Genomic DNA, 16,404 nt, shown 5'->3' on the forward strand with positions numbered 1-16,404 from the left:
AACTGTTTGTCCGACAGAAGGAAAGCTGGTGGTACTTTTATAGAGGAGTGAATAACGAGTGGTTAGTGCAATTACACTCCTGGATACTGTCCCATTTAGAACATTTTTTATTATTGGTTGTGGTAACCATCCATTAGCCGACCTAGGAGGTAGATCACTCATTGGAGCTCCGTGATTTTCAGCATTGGGTTGTGTTTTGATTCAGCACTCCTGAGTGTGCCAATCTTTGGATTAGACGTTAAGCTAAGGTGCCATCTGCTTGAGTTGGTAGTAGCTCAGGTGAATCCAAAATATCCAGGGCACCTACCAGAAAAAGTAGGGGAAGTTCCCGAATGGCTATTTCCCCTAGTAGTATAAATGCCACCTTGGGTCTTCCCTGAAAAAAGAGACTACTAGCCTAGTGGGACTAACCTGGTCAACAAAAGGATAAAAATAAATACCCATCTCCATCCGACATTAGTCAACACTACAGAATCACTCAGAGCAATATTTTACACCATCGACTGGCTAGCCCTGGCATGGCACACAATCTGATCTGTGTTCTATCCTGAGGATACTGCACACCACAGCTGATGCCCGAAGCGGTTGGTCTATACAACTCTTACCACTACATGCACCATCTGCTGTCTCTGCTGCTGCCCACTTCAATAAAATGCTGTGCATCCACTTCAGCTATTACAGCATCTTAATATAATCTAGGTCAGACATTTGTCGTTGTAAAATACTGGAGAACCACGGCTGTCACTGCCCCTATGCCCTCTGAAAGAATTCAGGTCTGCATTGCCTGTTTTTTCTCAGTCAAAAGGCAGACTTCTTATGACCGGGCTTGTGTCCACAGCATTAGTGGAAATGCTATCAAATTCAAAATTGCTGGAGAGTTTTTGCTCTCTCCTTTGACATTTAAGTTTGGGCCGCTCAAATGTCATGAGTTTTCTGAATAAATATTAGAACAGCTGTAGGACACAACATAAAGCAGCCAAAACTTTAAGAAAAAACACTCTAGCAGTCCAATACAAAAGCTGCCATATATCAGAAAGAACACCACTTCACAAACTACAAATAAGTACTTTGCTCTGCAACAGGTCTCTAAAAGAGAACAGCATTTTTTTCAAAATGCATTTACTAGGAGACCTACAGCCGAAGCCCTAAAGTGAACAGTCTGGCTAAAAGCAATAATAAAGATCCAAATTAAAGTAGCCTCGGGTGGGTTCTATTACATAACAGAACTTCCAGAAGGTCGAACACCAGAAGTTCGAACTTGGAAGTTCGAAAGTTGAACATGTCGAAGCCGCGGAAGTCCGAATTCTTTCCCAGGGAAAGAATTCGGTTGGACATTCCTGCCACTTTGACATTTTCTCCACTGTGGTGCAAAAGTTACAGAATGGGTTAAGGTAACTGTGCGATTATGACGGACATTGGGGTTAGGGTAAGGTAAGTGTGCAGTAGTGACGGACCTTAGGGTTAGGGTTAAGGTTAGTGCATAGATAGTTGCAAGGTTTAGTGTAGGTTTATAAGGTTATTGGTGTGCTTTTTCAGAACAGCAATTTTTTTTTCCCTGGGAAAAAATTCACTGTTCTGATTTTTCGATTTTATCACATTTCAATCTTCCAAGTTCGAACATCTGGTGTTCGACCTAAAAAAGGAAATGTTTCAATTGCATCAAATCCACTCAGGAAGAACATTCAAATAACCAACTACTTTTTTGTGTAAGCCAGTTTACTGCTCGATTCATTATTTTTATACATCTTCATTATGTAATTTTTTACTTATTTTGTTCTTTTTTGTAATCCAAGACATTCACAAACAAATTAATCCTTAACCGTTTTGTATACTTAGATAAGGACATCTCTGAGCTATCTATATTTGATCATCTTTCATAGTCCAGCTTGTTCACTTTTTTTTTTTTAAATTAGCTTTGTTGGTTACTCTTCTTTGAATTGCTTCAAGCTTCTTTTGATCATTTTTTTGAATACGATGCCCCTAATGTATTAACAGCTCAGATACAGTTATGTTATGAAAAATACCCCTTCATGGACTTCAGTCTTTGTTGATCCATTACATCTCCTGATATAGCTTATCAACTTATAACCAACCAGTCATTAACCAAGTTTTCTGTATGCATCTTAACATTTAAATTCCTATTGACCAAAATTTCGAGATCTTTCTAGGTGTCAAAATGAATCAATTTGATGAACACCATGTACTCCTGACAAAATGGGTCTATATCACATTGTCAACTTTTAAAAGTTCAAACACCATATGATCGGCACCTTATGTTTGAATGTTAAAGATTCGACAGTGTAAAAAAAAAAAAAAAAAAAAAAAAAACTTACCTGAAGGCTGTAAGCAGGGGGGCAAGCCCCCCTGCACCCCTCACACCCCCGCTACTTAAAATATACAAATATACCAACTCCAAGATCGCACTACATTGCGGGAAAGGTTCCCATAAGGAGATCTCCGTTGCAACGTTCATAGTTTTACAAGTTCGAACATATGGTTTCGACCATATGACGTTCGAACTTGTAAAAGTTCGACAATGTGAATGGGACCCTGACAAAATTTCCTTTACTGCAAGCAACCACTGTCCAATAACCTAAATAATCAACACTACAATACAAAATAATGGCAATAGAATAACCTTTAGACCCAAATCTGACAACTTTTCAAAACTTCAAAGCACTGACCAGACACCAATCCTACCCTATCATGACCCTGAAACAGCAGACAATACACGGACAACTATCCTGCTAGCAATACAAAACAAGCTTTTCCCCCTCTAATATTTTTATTTAATGTTTGGACTCTACGTAAAGAACTAAAAGTGCTACTACTACTACTTAGAAAGGATGCTTGGAATGAATGCAAAGAAAGCAATACGACAGAATCCAAAAGGAAGATTACCCTGTGTAACCTAAAAAGACAAAAAGAACATAAGGCACAAAACACTTTATCTCAGGCAGCTCAAACACTGAATTCAGCCAACTGCCCACTCCCCCCCTAAAATGCAACTAGACATTCCTACCAGACATCTCCCAACTACTGTACAAGCATTTACAACAGACAATGAAAACATACTCAAAACTCCTTTGATGACCCTTGGTTTGTAATAGCATGCATAGAATACAGACCATATAATCTTCCCATACATATGCTTCTATAATTTTTGTTTCCATCAAAATAACTTTAGCTAAAATATGACATGAAGCCAAAAAATACTTCTGCTCAGGAACTTAGGACCACATCTATCCAACACATGGAAGAGTACAGTCTGCAACCAACCTTCTAATTACATTTTTACCCAAGGACTCCAATTGGGGAACCACCACAGATTCTGGGTAATCCTCAGCACCACAGGTTATCTGGACTTCAACTGATGACATCCTATTGGTTCTGGATAAACGATAATGGACAGGCGTTTTATTTGTAAGTCTTAAAAAAGCCTTTCACAGAGCTGACCACCAACTAGTCAAAGCCCTATTATCACCTGGAGTTAGCTAACAAGCCTTCCAATGGTTCAACAACTTCCATTTCCCACTGCATATTCAGTGTTTGGTTCCTCAGTCCACCTTCTACAAAGCTCTGCTACTCAATGAAGTCCCTCAAAGCTCATTTTTGTAATCACTGCTCTTTTCCTATAAACTCCCCTCAGACAATCAAAAACACAGCTAACATGGTCATCTATAGGTCAGAGTCTTTGCATCATAACACTAAACTTCATTTATAACAAGATTCAACCTTTACAGATGAGTTAACACTGCAGGAAACTACAAATAAATCCAGACACATCATGTTTGGTACTCCTAAAAACTAAAACCTGTCCCTTGCAATTCAGCCATTCTTGACCACCAAAATCCCCAAGAAACCTCCACATTAAAATACGCAAGATTCCAGTTAGACCTAAACAAACTTCCATTCATAAAATCAGAGCAAAAAATACACAGGACTCTTTTCTGGGTATGGAAAATCTACAACTTTTTACCTTACTCCGGTACAGACACTATAGGGAATGGGATCTTCATGGCACAATTAGAATACAGTCTTCCTATTACAGCCTTAGCTTTAAAGGAAAACAAAACTCCACCTTAGAACTCTTTTTTTTTTCTTAGCTATTTTAATGGCTCAAAATCACTCCAGGTGCCGCTATTTTAATGGCTCAAAAATCACTCCAGCTGCTTCTTTTTATCATTTTAATACGAGTTTCCCACAAAATGGAAGTCGATGGGGCCTGCCAGGACAACGTGATCTTGTCTTTTGGCTTCCATTCCTTCTTCCCAGAATACATTTTCAAGTCCTGTTTATTGGAGTCATGTTAGACATAAGGAAGTGGTGTTGTTTTCTCATGCCATTAAGATAGAATGGCAGGAGTGTAAAGCACGGTCATACAATACCTTCTGTGGCAGAAATGCTTCTATATTTCCTTGAGTGAGCCTCATTTATGTATCTGTCAGAGCTTGTTCTATGTCATAAATAGCTGTTAGCTATGTCCAGCACAAGAAAGTAATTAAAACAGCAGGATTTTGTAAAGGGATTATTTTGTATTTTGACAGACCTACCCTCCATGCTCTCATCCTGAGGTGTGAAAACTCTTCCTGCAGTAAATGGTCTTGACTGCATCGTGTACAGCTGACAGTACTGTTAAAGGGAACAGAATGCAATGTGTAAGGACTGACTCAAAGTCACTGGGCGTCTCTTACCATTGATCTGTGTACCAGATATGCATCCATCTCTGGAAGGATGTCACAAAAAAAAGCATAAAAGACCTTTTTATAAACCATATCAGTGCACCTAGCCGATAAGGAGGCCACATTTTCCTTCTGTAGATCAATCCTGATTTGGACAGTTCTGTCCTGTCTGGGGGTGGGGTGAAAATGGTGAAGGTGTTGTTACTTTACTTTCTGACTTTTCTCTAAATGTCACAGACGTCTCTGAAACTACATTTAAGTGATCTTAATGTATAAAGAAGTATACAGAACCGGTATTTAAACCTTAGCGTTTCAATACTCTGATGCTGCTTATGTAAAATTTGTCAGAAAAGGTGACAACCGCCATTAAATTCCTAACTGATCCAATTGCTGTGTTTTGCTACAAACGGTATAAGTACATAGGAAGCAGCTGTGAGTCAGTTTTAAGTTCTCCTCCGCAATAAAGACAGTGGAAATGCAATAAAGACAGTGGAAAACAGTCTCACAGCTTTTTGTCTTTTTTATAGCAGCAGGATCGTCTGTCTAGGATTGACAGCAGTACCTCACAGGGTAAACTACAGACTTCTCTATGTCCGTGGTATGTAATGCAGTAGGGCACAAACTCATCTGAAAAGTATGTGAGAAGTTAAGCTTAAACAAAAAAGTAGGTGGGCTTTCCCTTCCTTTGATTCCAAGGTAAGGAAATGAAAGTACAAGCAGGTTTCCGGTACCTACACGATACTAGAACCATATCATAGGGAGAAAAGCAACCTAAGGATTGAGTTAAACTATAAAAGAGGGTGCAGTTTTCCTTTAAAGAACTTCACCTCACTACAGCCAGCCTTTAACTTTCCTAGCATCTCACTACAAACAGTTTTTAACTTAATCTCCCTAGCACCAAGAATGGAACATTACTGCTCAGTTCTCAAAAGCTAAATGGCATGGCAGTTACACCTTAAATAATGCATTCTCCCACCTTGCTGGCAGACTCTCAATAAGAACAGCCTCAGGGCTCAACCTGACCATGCTCCTCCTCCACTGCACCTTCTCAAAAAAACCTTCTCAAAAAAAAAAAAAAAAAAAAAAAAAAAAAAAAAAGGTCAAAGCCACAGTTTCTTCATTCTAGGGCCCAGACTCTGGGAAAGTATACAGTCACCAGCAAGGGAGATTCAGCTACTCATCCAATGTTAAAAAAAAGTCTGAATCCGAACATAATAAAACAAAACAAAATGGCCTTGTTTTAACAATAATGAAATAGCCTGAATATCTCCAAAACAATATCCATCATCACCAAACTCAAGGTTAACAAAACGATCCTGGGGGGGGGGGGTCCATATCAATACCATAGATACTCATTTCTCTCTTCCACAACTCTCCTCTCCCAACTTCCTTGGTATTCTTTTTGCAGTATACTCTTAGTCCACCACATTAAAACACCCATATTGAAATAAACTGCAAATCTGTACATTACTTTCTTTCAAATGAAAGATTTTGCTTTGTTTGCTCTATGCACAATATTTTTTTTTCTTTCATCTACTTTGTTTGAACTTATACCTATGCATTGTAAATTCAACCCCCATCCATGTTCTTGCCAGTGGACAAAAAGAGCCCCTTCTAGCTGCCTACCACAGGAAAAATTTTGAAATTTGCATGTGGTATAAAAATACCCACACAACCACTTCCAAACAAAAACCTTAAAACTTCTGGACTTTGCTGTACACTTGGGAATCATACAAATGTCCTCCCATGGTTCCCTTGTAAACTGCTTTACCAGTCTGTCTCTCTTCTTTCCTTAACCTTCTCGGATTGATTCTTGGTGATCATGTAATATTTTATATGCTTGGTTAATTATCCCTTTTTTCTAACAGCAGCTTTGTTCTAGATTTCACTCAGCTCCACCACAGCATGTCTTTCACTTAGGACTCCTCCCGCCCTATCCCTCTTTCTTTGCTCTGTATAAATATAGACACACACACACACACACACACACACACACACACACACACACACACACACACACACACACACACTTTGCTGTCCAGTTATATGCCACCGGACTGCCACCAATTAAATGAGACATCTCTTACTATCCTGGGTCAGTAACTAAGGAGCTCCAATCCTCACTACTGACACTAATACGAGACTTGTCACTTAAGCACAATAGGAACATGCTCTTTTTTCTGGAACTGGACTATATACCTCTGTCCACCCAAATGTATTTTCTTATTACACACTTCAGAGCAAACTGTCCCAGTTTAAGACCTTTGATACACTCACACCCAAAAATCTCATGCATCCAAACACTTTCGAGAAAGCTTAACACAGACTTCCTGCTGTCTCTCTTTCCCAAAATAAATGCAGAAACGCTGCCACCAATCAGAGGGTCTTCATGCCCTTCAAAAGGGGTTTCAAATTATGAAAATGAATTATCAAAATAAATGATAGCTATGACCAGGACAGCCAGGCCTCCGGGTGACCTGGGAGTTTCAAACAGGTAGAAGCACTCTAAAGAAAAACAATGATTTCCAGCCATAATGTAAAATAATGGAAAACATTTAATAAGTAAAAAAGATTGCAAAATTGAAAATCAATAACTCAATAAACATAAGAATTCAAATCAGCAGAAATGTAAATCAAACTGCAGGATAGGAATCCATTACTCGGTAGTGCAGCAGTTAGCGTTGTCGCCTCACAGCAAGAGGTTCTCCCATTCGATTCTCGGCTGGAGCGCCTTGTGTGTGGAGTCTGCAAGTCCTCCCTGCGGTCGAGTACCGTTAAAGACATGCAGGTAGGTGCAAGCGTGAATGGGTGTGCCTTCTTTGAAGGTTGGGTGTCGGGCTGGCAACTCAGCACTGAAAATGTCCACTGCCAATCATTAGCAGACCAGAGTTCTGCTGTGGCGACCCCTAAATACATTACTTTATTCAAGAAAAAACTCTCTCAACAAAACTTTTCTGATCTAAGAATACTGTCCCAGATCTACTCTAAGATACAATAGCAAAACCAAGACAAGCTTACAGTTTTCTTGGCGAGTTCTCTTTTCTTGGTGTCTACTAACTGCTCAGTGCTGACAGACTGCACAAGCTTCAGTCTCAGCTATCAGTCAGCTGTAAAATATACACATTTTTTTCTGTCAATCAGCTGTTTAAATCATCTCCTAGCAACAAAGAACATTCCAATGACATCACTCACTGCTCAGCTTATTCTCCAGTTTGTACTTTAGAATGTCTTTCTCAAACGTGCAGTTAGAAGTGTATCAAGGCAGTGACAGATTCTTTAAGCATTCTGTTTATACAGGGAAAGACTCAACATTTTAAACTTATTTACATTTTCACAATTAGGCATGCTGGCATACAATATAAGTTAATGTAAGAATATGCACAAATCTCCTGCCAGACATGTTAACACAGATGACGGTGTTTCAGTTTCTTAACACATACATAAGCACATGTGTGCACACACAGGACACACACATTTACATATATATTTTTTTCTTTACTCTTTCATATACTCTTGATATCGGTCACTGGAAGTGAAGGCAGTGTCTAACCTGTTGTCTAAACTTCTGCTTTGCATCATCCCACTATTACATTTCCTGTATATTTACTTGCTCCCAATACCTTGGGCTCCTTCATCAGTTTCTCCGGTAAATTCCAGCCCGCCCCCCCCTGCTTACGGTTTGCACCCTTACTTGCATTCATCCCTATTGGCAAAATCTTCTTGTTCCATTCCTCTTGGTTGACATAGTTTTTAGAATACCTTTTGCAACTTTATGAATATAAAGTTCTGTATGGTTATTATTCTCCTGAAGGATCAACTTACCCACTTCCCCTCCCTGAAAAATTCCTTCAGCTCCTTATTAATTACCATCCACAATTTCTCCTCTGCTTAATAAATTAAAAAAATGCACCCAACCTGTACACGAAATGAACAAGATTAAACATCTTCACTGCTTAGTATCCATAAGTTTCCAGTTTCTCAGTTACTGTATTACCTCTTGTTTAGTCTTTTCCACACATCCTTAGCTGCCACAACAGAACCCTTTTGAATCCATATTCCTAAATACTTCATCTTAGCATGCCTCATAAACATGGGCATTGTAACCAATTTGTGTTTGGGTACATAATTTACATCTATAGTCATATAGCCTTCATTTTACCTTCATTAAATTTGTATCTAAAAAGACTTGAATTGGTTTCACAATATTCTACAACAGTAGAATGTCCTTTTCTTCATTTATCAAGTACAAAATAATCATCATAGTCATCATCATCACCCCCCCACACACACACACACATTTACTGCATGGGGTCAGGGTGTTGTGTCAACTGTCTTCCTCTCTCGCTATTCAGTGTCACTCTCCTATCTTTAACACTCATGCCTGCCTGTCACAGGTCTTCTCTCACACAATCCGCCCACCTCTTTGCTGAACACCTTAATTTCCTCTTGCCTTCTTCCCGTCTGCCCCAAATCATCTTCACCAGATTGTTTTTTGTTTTTCTACACTGTAATGTGTTCTCCTTGACTTTCTGCAATTGGTGCTACTTTAGCTTCTGCTGTTATGTCTTCATTACTTTCTCTGTCTCATTGGATGCATCCTACCACCCGCCTCTAACATCTTCACCTCTAGCTTCCTCAACTACTCTGCCTTTACTGCCCAGGTTTCAGTACCATGCAGTAGTACTGGTCACACCACTGTTTTGTACACCTTACCTTTTCAGTTTCTTTGGCATTCTACTGTCATATACTACACCTAACACTCTGCGCTAGTTGGCTGCAGCCCTTCTGATTATAGCTTTGTCCTTCTCTAACTACCTCTCCTAGATACACGAAGCCATTACCTTTTTGCGCTATTTCCCTTTTAGCTCAATTCTCGGCTTTTTCCAATTTCACCCATTTGCTGTCATTACAATCGTCTTACCTGCACTTAGTTTCATTTCATGTGTATTCAGCTTTGCATTCCATTCCCCTATCCTTTGCCGAAGTTCTTCTCAGTGTCTTCCTATAATGCCACATCATCTGCATACAGCAACTTTATTGATCTGTCCACTCTGACCCGTTTGCTAATGTTGTCCCATCACCACTATGGATAGCAGTGAGCTCATAGATGAACCCTGTTGCAGACCCACTCCCACTGGGGAACCCCCTCTATTAGACTGAACACTGTTCTAGCTTGTGGCATTGGCAGAATTAATGCAAGCTATGCACAAGGACCCAATGTCTCTGGGATTTCAAATTACTGCAGGACTGTCCAAATTAGCTTTCTTGGAGAAAGCATATGACATGGACCCAAGTTTAGGAATAGCCAGTTACTCATGTCTACCTTCTTCTCAACTATTTATCTCACTGCAAACATCAGGTCAGTTGTGATGCATTCTATCTGAATGCAAACTGTTCATCTTCCATCTTACTTTCAACTACTCTGGGTATTCATTTATCAATCACCCTCTCTGCATTATGCCATGATTCAGTATCATCTGCAAATAAAGTCAACCTTTCGTGATTACCATACCAATTACATCACTGAATTTCTAAATCCTTTATTTTCTTTGCCAGTGGCTCTAAATAAAAAGCAAATAAAGGAGAAAGAGAACACCCCTGTCTGGTGCACCACCATCAGTCACACCTAAAAACAGAAGAGCAATTGAAAAACATTTCAACTGTATGCTGCCCACAATGGTCATAAGCTAAATAACCACTTAAAAAATCATCCTATTTAAATTATGCTCCGGTATCTGAAAGAAAAATATTGTTTTAGACTAATTTTTGTTAAAATATGTAGATTTCAAGGTGAATGTAGAATGATTTTATCTGCACATTTAGTAAATAAAATGTATTTAAATGTCACAGGTTCATATGTATACAGTAGGCTAACAACCACTACAAGCCTAGCCATCCAACCCAAATGTGACCCACAAATGTGAGATTATACACAGACACACACACTATGGGTGATTTACTAACTTCCTCTGTCCATCACAGACATAGCAGTCAGACCAAGGGTGAATTTCTTATTACCCATCCATTGGTCCAAGTTGTACTTATAGGGATACAGAGGAACGCTGATTCACACGGATGAGAAGCCTGTTCCAGAGAATGGAAATTCATTTTTGGTTTAGTCTGATTTCTTGTGCGAAGTGGTTGAGAGCCATATCCACTGTACACAGAAAATCCTTAAACCCTCACCAGGTCATAGCTCAGACTCCTTCAAAACAGATTCCACCTCTGTCGTCGCCTGCAAAAATGGAAGAGAAAGCAGCAGCCTCTCAAGCTACAGGTTCACACTGAAGGTCTGGTTATAAATCAGTCTTCAACATTATGTTACGAAAGGACATGGCACCAGTATGCCTCTTATTTTCTAATGACCGCTTGCTTCTGGGCAATGGATACTGGAAAACTTGCAGTATTCCCAGACCTCCATGGCTTTTAACCTTATTAAATCAGCTATTTTAATCCATGAACTCTCTACTGCTATCCATCTTAAACTGATTTACAGACTATCTGCATAGCAGATGTATAAAAATCACCCCCTCATGACTGTCATTTTGTCAATTTGTGCCAACAGGTCTTAATGTTCATTCCTTGGACAACTGTTACTTTCCATCCATATAAACTCCCTCATTGTGTAACTGAGAACCAATATCATAACCATCTTTCCATGCCGACACTCACCTGTGACTTTGATAACTGTTCCAAATTAATCTGTGACTCATCTAACTGCACTCCACCCCAGTTTTGTCAGACTTGGGAGGGAAAAATCAAAGCAAATTTTCACACATGCCTTGTCAGTTGAAACGTATACAAGCACCTTAGCCTATATAAAGGTGAAAGGAGTATAAACAACCCAGACAGTCATGCTGTAAGATGTTGTACAAAGTTTTAAATGCCTGAAGTTAGGCTTGATCCTATTCTACCATTCTCAACGCACATCTACATACATGTTAAAAATTGTGTTTTTACTGGCACTGATGTACTTTAGTTTACCTAATTTTATAAAGGTTGTAAATGAAAAAAAAAAAGACCTTAGTGATCTAGTTCAAACAAAGAAACACTCATTTTTGACAGAACATAAAAGTTTGTGTTCCATGACAATTAATTAATGATCAACACTCCATGCTTTTGTGCATCGAAACAGAGAAAAGCAAACCAAAAACTGCCGTAACACTGTACAAACACATCCAGATAAAACGGGGGAAACAAAGTTGGTCAGGGAAAGAAGAACCAAATACATTTCAACTAAAGTGTATTAAAATTATGTTTTGGGGCTGTAAACAAGCTCAAGGAGGATGGTGCCAGTGTTCGTTTGGTTGGGACAAGATCTTTACCAAACCATTAGAATGGTCACAGGGATTTATGGGTCTGGGTACAGTTAGAAGTACACTGCAGGGCAAGAAAGGACCATATTAGTTTGTTGCTGGGTTTATCTGCTAGCAGTCTAAGCACAGTATTTCAACTCACCATATTCCAAAAGATGACTACCAAAAACAGTGAGTCAAAAACCCTTAAAAAAGGCACACATAAAAAAAGTCTGCTTTGCAAAGAGCAAGGCCCCCTGCATCCCCCATGTGGGGAGTTCCACCCTCTACCAAGAAAAAAAAAACATCTGCCTACCCGCACAATACAATGTGATGAAACATTTAATTTTTGCAGTAAAGCTCCCAATTACAAAAAAAAAATAGTCAGAGTGATTTTTTTTATAGTTACTTTGATTAGAAGCATAGAAAGTTTTTTTGTTTTTTTTAATTTGAAGGCAATACCAAATGGCCCTGGAGCAGGGTCAAGAAATACTATCTTTCTGGGGATATAGGCTAATTTTTAGGCATAGTGATCAATAATTATGTTCTTCATTCCCCAGCCCTGTCTAAAATGTGGTCTCTAGGATGGCATTACACATACAATTATAGCTATTATTATTCATACATTTGGATAGTCTCATTTATGCACTTGTTTTGTGACTGCAGACATGATTCAAGTTTGATACATTTTTCAGTTACAGTTATCAAGACTGTGCAATTCAGTTATTGGTTTGTTCATACTCATTTTGAACTCTTCATCCTGTTACACGTTATAAAAAATAAAACTAAATAAGCAATTAAATAATTCAAATGGTTTTATACATTTTCCTACATTGGTAGGCACTACCAGTGGGCATAAACTGCCATTAAGCTGTACTACTTTTATTGTTCAAATTGCAACAAACATGGCACCTGCTCTGGATGACTACTTCAGCAATAACCATACCATTATGTCATTTTATACGGTGTAACAGTCAATAAATCTTGACATTTCTGTCCCCTTGTATTTTAGCATAATTAGCTCATACAATGAGTTATGCAAGTCTAAATATACAGATGTACTGTCTTGCAAATTTTACAAGAAAATCAGGAAACCGTACGTCAATACTGGTAATCTGACCAAACTTAAAATAAGTTCAGAATGATCATTAGAAGTAATAAAGTACAACAGAAAAACAAAACAAGGAGTTTAAAATAAAACTATAGCAATTGTTTCTCTTCAGAGTCCTAAATCTGAAAGGCGGAGACATAGACAGGGTCTTCAAACAGATGGAAAAAAAATAGCCAAAATCTTGGGACAGCTTTGCTACAGTCAATGGCACAGGGGTTAATTATCCAGGAGAGCTCTGTTTCACCCACGCCCAACAACTCAGTAGATATGCCAGGTTGCTTAGCGCATTTTCTGAATCTGCCCCAAGCAGTTTCAAAACTAAGAAGTCAGCCATGCTTATGAAAACTGCAGATCCAGACAGACAATGTATGACACGAAACCTGTTTCAAGACCCCAAAGCTACACTACACAGCCTACATTTGAAGGAACACTAGTTGCACATATTTATTTTGTCTTCTATGTTGTACACACATTTATATTCTCATTATCCGGATGATGCAATTCAGCCCACTGCCCTTTCTGACAAAACAAAACAATGATTATCCAGTCAACAACAGCTAATCAGCAAAGGCTTTTTGTGATGTTGCTAAGCTCAAAGGTTCAAAAACTAGTGCAGGACTTCAAAATAAAGTCCATCTACTTAAAAATTAATGCAGAGTGGTACCTACCAACCTGGGTTCATTAGAAATCCAAGTTTAACCTGCAAATTGGAGACACTAGCAAAAATGGTAACAGCATAAATTAAAACCATTTTTTTTTTTAATTAAATTTTTTTTTTTTTTTAGTATTAGGCTAACTGCCCTTGTGGGCTTATTTTAGGCCTAGCCAATTACCCCATGTAAGAATCAAACCTTGCACCTTGTGTCTGTAAGGTAAACACCTTAACAATTATACCAGTCTCCCATCCATTGCTCCCATCCTTGTGAATGCACAAATACAAATCTGTAAATCTGTGTTGTCCTACAAAACATTTCCAACATGGACAGATTCCGTTCTGTTGATAAGAAAGGTTACCTACCACCTTCATGACATCACCAAGATAAACAGACTTAGTAAAACATAAAAAACTAACACAGAGAGGTGAAATACAGCTGTGTACTACAGCACCAGGCAATTCTGCCACTGCAGTTTTGCCCACCTCAGTGCAAGATCAAAAACAGAAACAGGTTTTAATTATCATTCTTATAAAGCAAAGGTTTCTAGAACAGGTTTTACTTTCTATGACTTTTTTTTCTGAAAGATATAGTTTGAAACTCAAATGACTGACATTATTTTTAAACCGCTATCCTCGACGATTTGTTAGAGAACACACACACAGTTTTCGAGTATTAAGCCCAAAATAAGAAGCACAAATCTGATTATTCTGCACATTTTGGGACCGTTGAGAAATATGCACCTCCCCTCCCCTCCGAACGTCCCTAGGTGAAACAGCTGGGCCGCTTTAATAATGCACAGGGCAGTTTGTGGAAACAGTTTACAGAAAATGTGAAAGAAACAGCGATCAAATAAAACTACTCACCAACTAATAAGCAAACGAAGGCTGGGAAGAAGGTATGTAAAAACGGTAGCCAGCTACTAAACACAAGACACCAACATGCAACCAATGATGCATTTTTTGCTACCCAGCAACACACTGTTAAGCAAATGCACTATAACAAATGCTGTACAGAAATAAATGATCATGCACTACACTGACTTCTATTTACACATGCATGTACAGAAAATCCCCTGGTACTAAAGGACGTTGGACTTTCCAGATTAGTAAGTTTACGATGTCGGGGTGGGGAGTCTAAGAATCAGTCAAGCTTCCGTCAACGACCCCTAGCACACGTCAACATTAAAAGGTATTCTTGCTAAAAATGACAGCATGTAAATATGTTCACTGGGATTTACTCATGCGCTTCCACTGCTTCCAAAAAACATCTAACTGTTATACTTAATAATGTGCCCCCCAGCATACTCCTTGATAAAGAAGTTAAGCTCAATTCCACAATTTTTACCTGATGGTGAAACGCTCACGTATTTCTCACTCCGATCAACAGTCAATATATTCCATTAAGTTAAACCCTTCTGTGCAGAAAATATAAAGCAAACATCACGCTCTCTAACTCTTATGTTACACAATAGTTACTTTGCATAATCCTTACCTTCACAGTGTAAATGATCTTTACCACACACGAACCGCCTACCTTCGAAAATCACATGACAGTTAGCGCACACCACCTTTTACACTTCCTTGTCTCTATGTCAGCTGATAAACTGCGCGCTCACGGTGATGCTGGTATTTAACCTGCGGGTAAACTGAAAACGGTTGCGTTGGTGATTGCGACCTTGTCCGGATTCTGTTAGAAGTAAGGCAAAATGAGGTCGATTAGGCAACAGAGTCCACTCGAAAATAAACTTGTAGGTCTTCAGTTCTCGTTCATACTAGTTTTATTGTGCCTTGTTGAAATACAGCTTCAAATTGGGAGCATGCGCAATATGATTTACGTAGTATAACGGCATGCTTATTTATGTTTTAATTGGGTGTTTTTGCGCCTCCAGTTGGCAAAAAGATAGTGTGAAAAAACATACGCCTCAACTATCCCTGATTCTGACAGAAATTTCAGCTCTGCCCTTCTTAATTCTTCCAAAAACTGGTGACTTTTAGAGAAAAGATGGTAAATTACAGTTAATAAACAATGACAATAATTAGAGCTAAATACTTATTTTACTTCAGAAAATGTATATTAGTTCACATTCTCTTATTCCATCAATATTTCAGGTTAATAGTACTAATATTTTTAAAGTGATTTCTGAATTTATCCCCGAGTCTGTTCAGATTTGACCCTGATTGGTTGACAGATATGCTGCGACATGATGTACGAACAGAAACGTGACATCGTTATGTACTTGATGGCAGTTCGGGCAGGTGACTAAAACTCCGAGATGTTAATGAGCTGCTTCTGGGGGTAGGGTGTTTGATTCTTTCCATCTGCACTTGTGTACTGGTTGATTCTGAGGAAGTTATTCAACCAGTTTGTCCTGTGGAGTTACTTGGTCAACAAATGGTTAAAAATGTACTGTACAATTTTGTAGAATGTTGAAGTAGTGTAGAGCTTGTCATCATTATGTCCAGTACACCACGAATTTACTTTATACAGAGATGCAACCAGAGTGTGTGCGTGTGCATCAGGGTACTACATTAGCAAACACTTTAGAGTGGACATATCAACCTACTGTTGTATGCAGGGTAAGAACATCGCAAGCAGACTCTGAAAAGGAACAACAGCATGACAAAATGCAAAACTGAAGGCACATAGTGTGAAAATGAGTA

General features: G+C 38.7%; 1 protein-coding gene across 1 annotated transcript in view; it reads right to left on the minus strand.

Annotated features, from left to right (window-relative positions):
* Nucleotides 1–15,707, minus strand: part of TPRA1 (transmembrane protein adipocyte associated 1) — a 1,152,100-nt gene extending 1,136,393 nt beyond the window's left edge. The window contains exon 1 of the mRNA XM_044078540.1: nucleotides 15,236–15,707. The gene's annotated coding sequence lies outside the window, so the exon portion shown is untranslated. The remainder of the gene's footprint in view (nucleotides 1–15,235) is intronic.
* Nucleotides 15,708–16,404: the final 697 nt, after the last annotated feature.

Source organism: Protopterus annectens, chromosome 7.part1, assembly GCF_019279795.1.
Source record: "Protopterus annectens isolate FY-2018-M chromosome 7.part1, PAN1.0, whole genome shotgun sequence".
NCBI classification, from domain to species: domain Eukaryota; kingdom Metazoa; phylum Chordata; order Ceratodontiformes; family Protopteridae; genus Protopterus; species Protopterus annectens.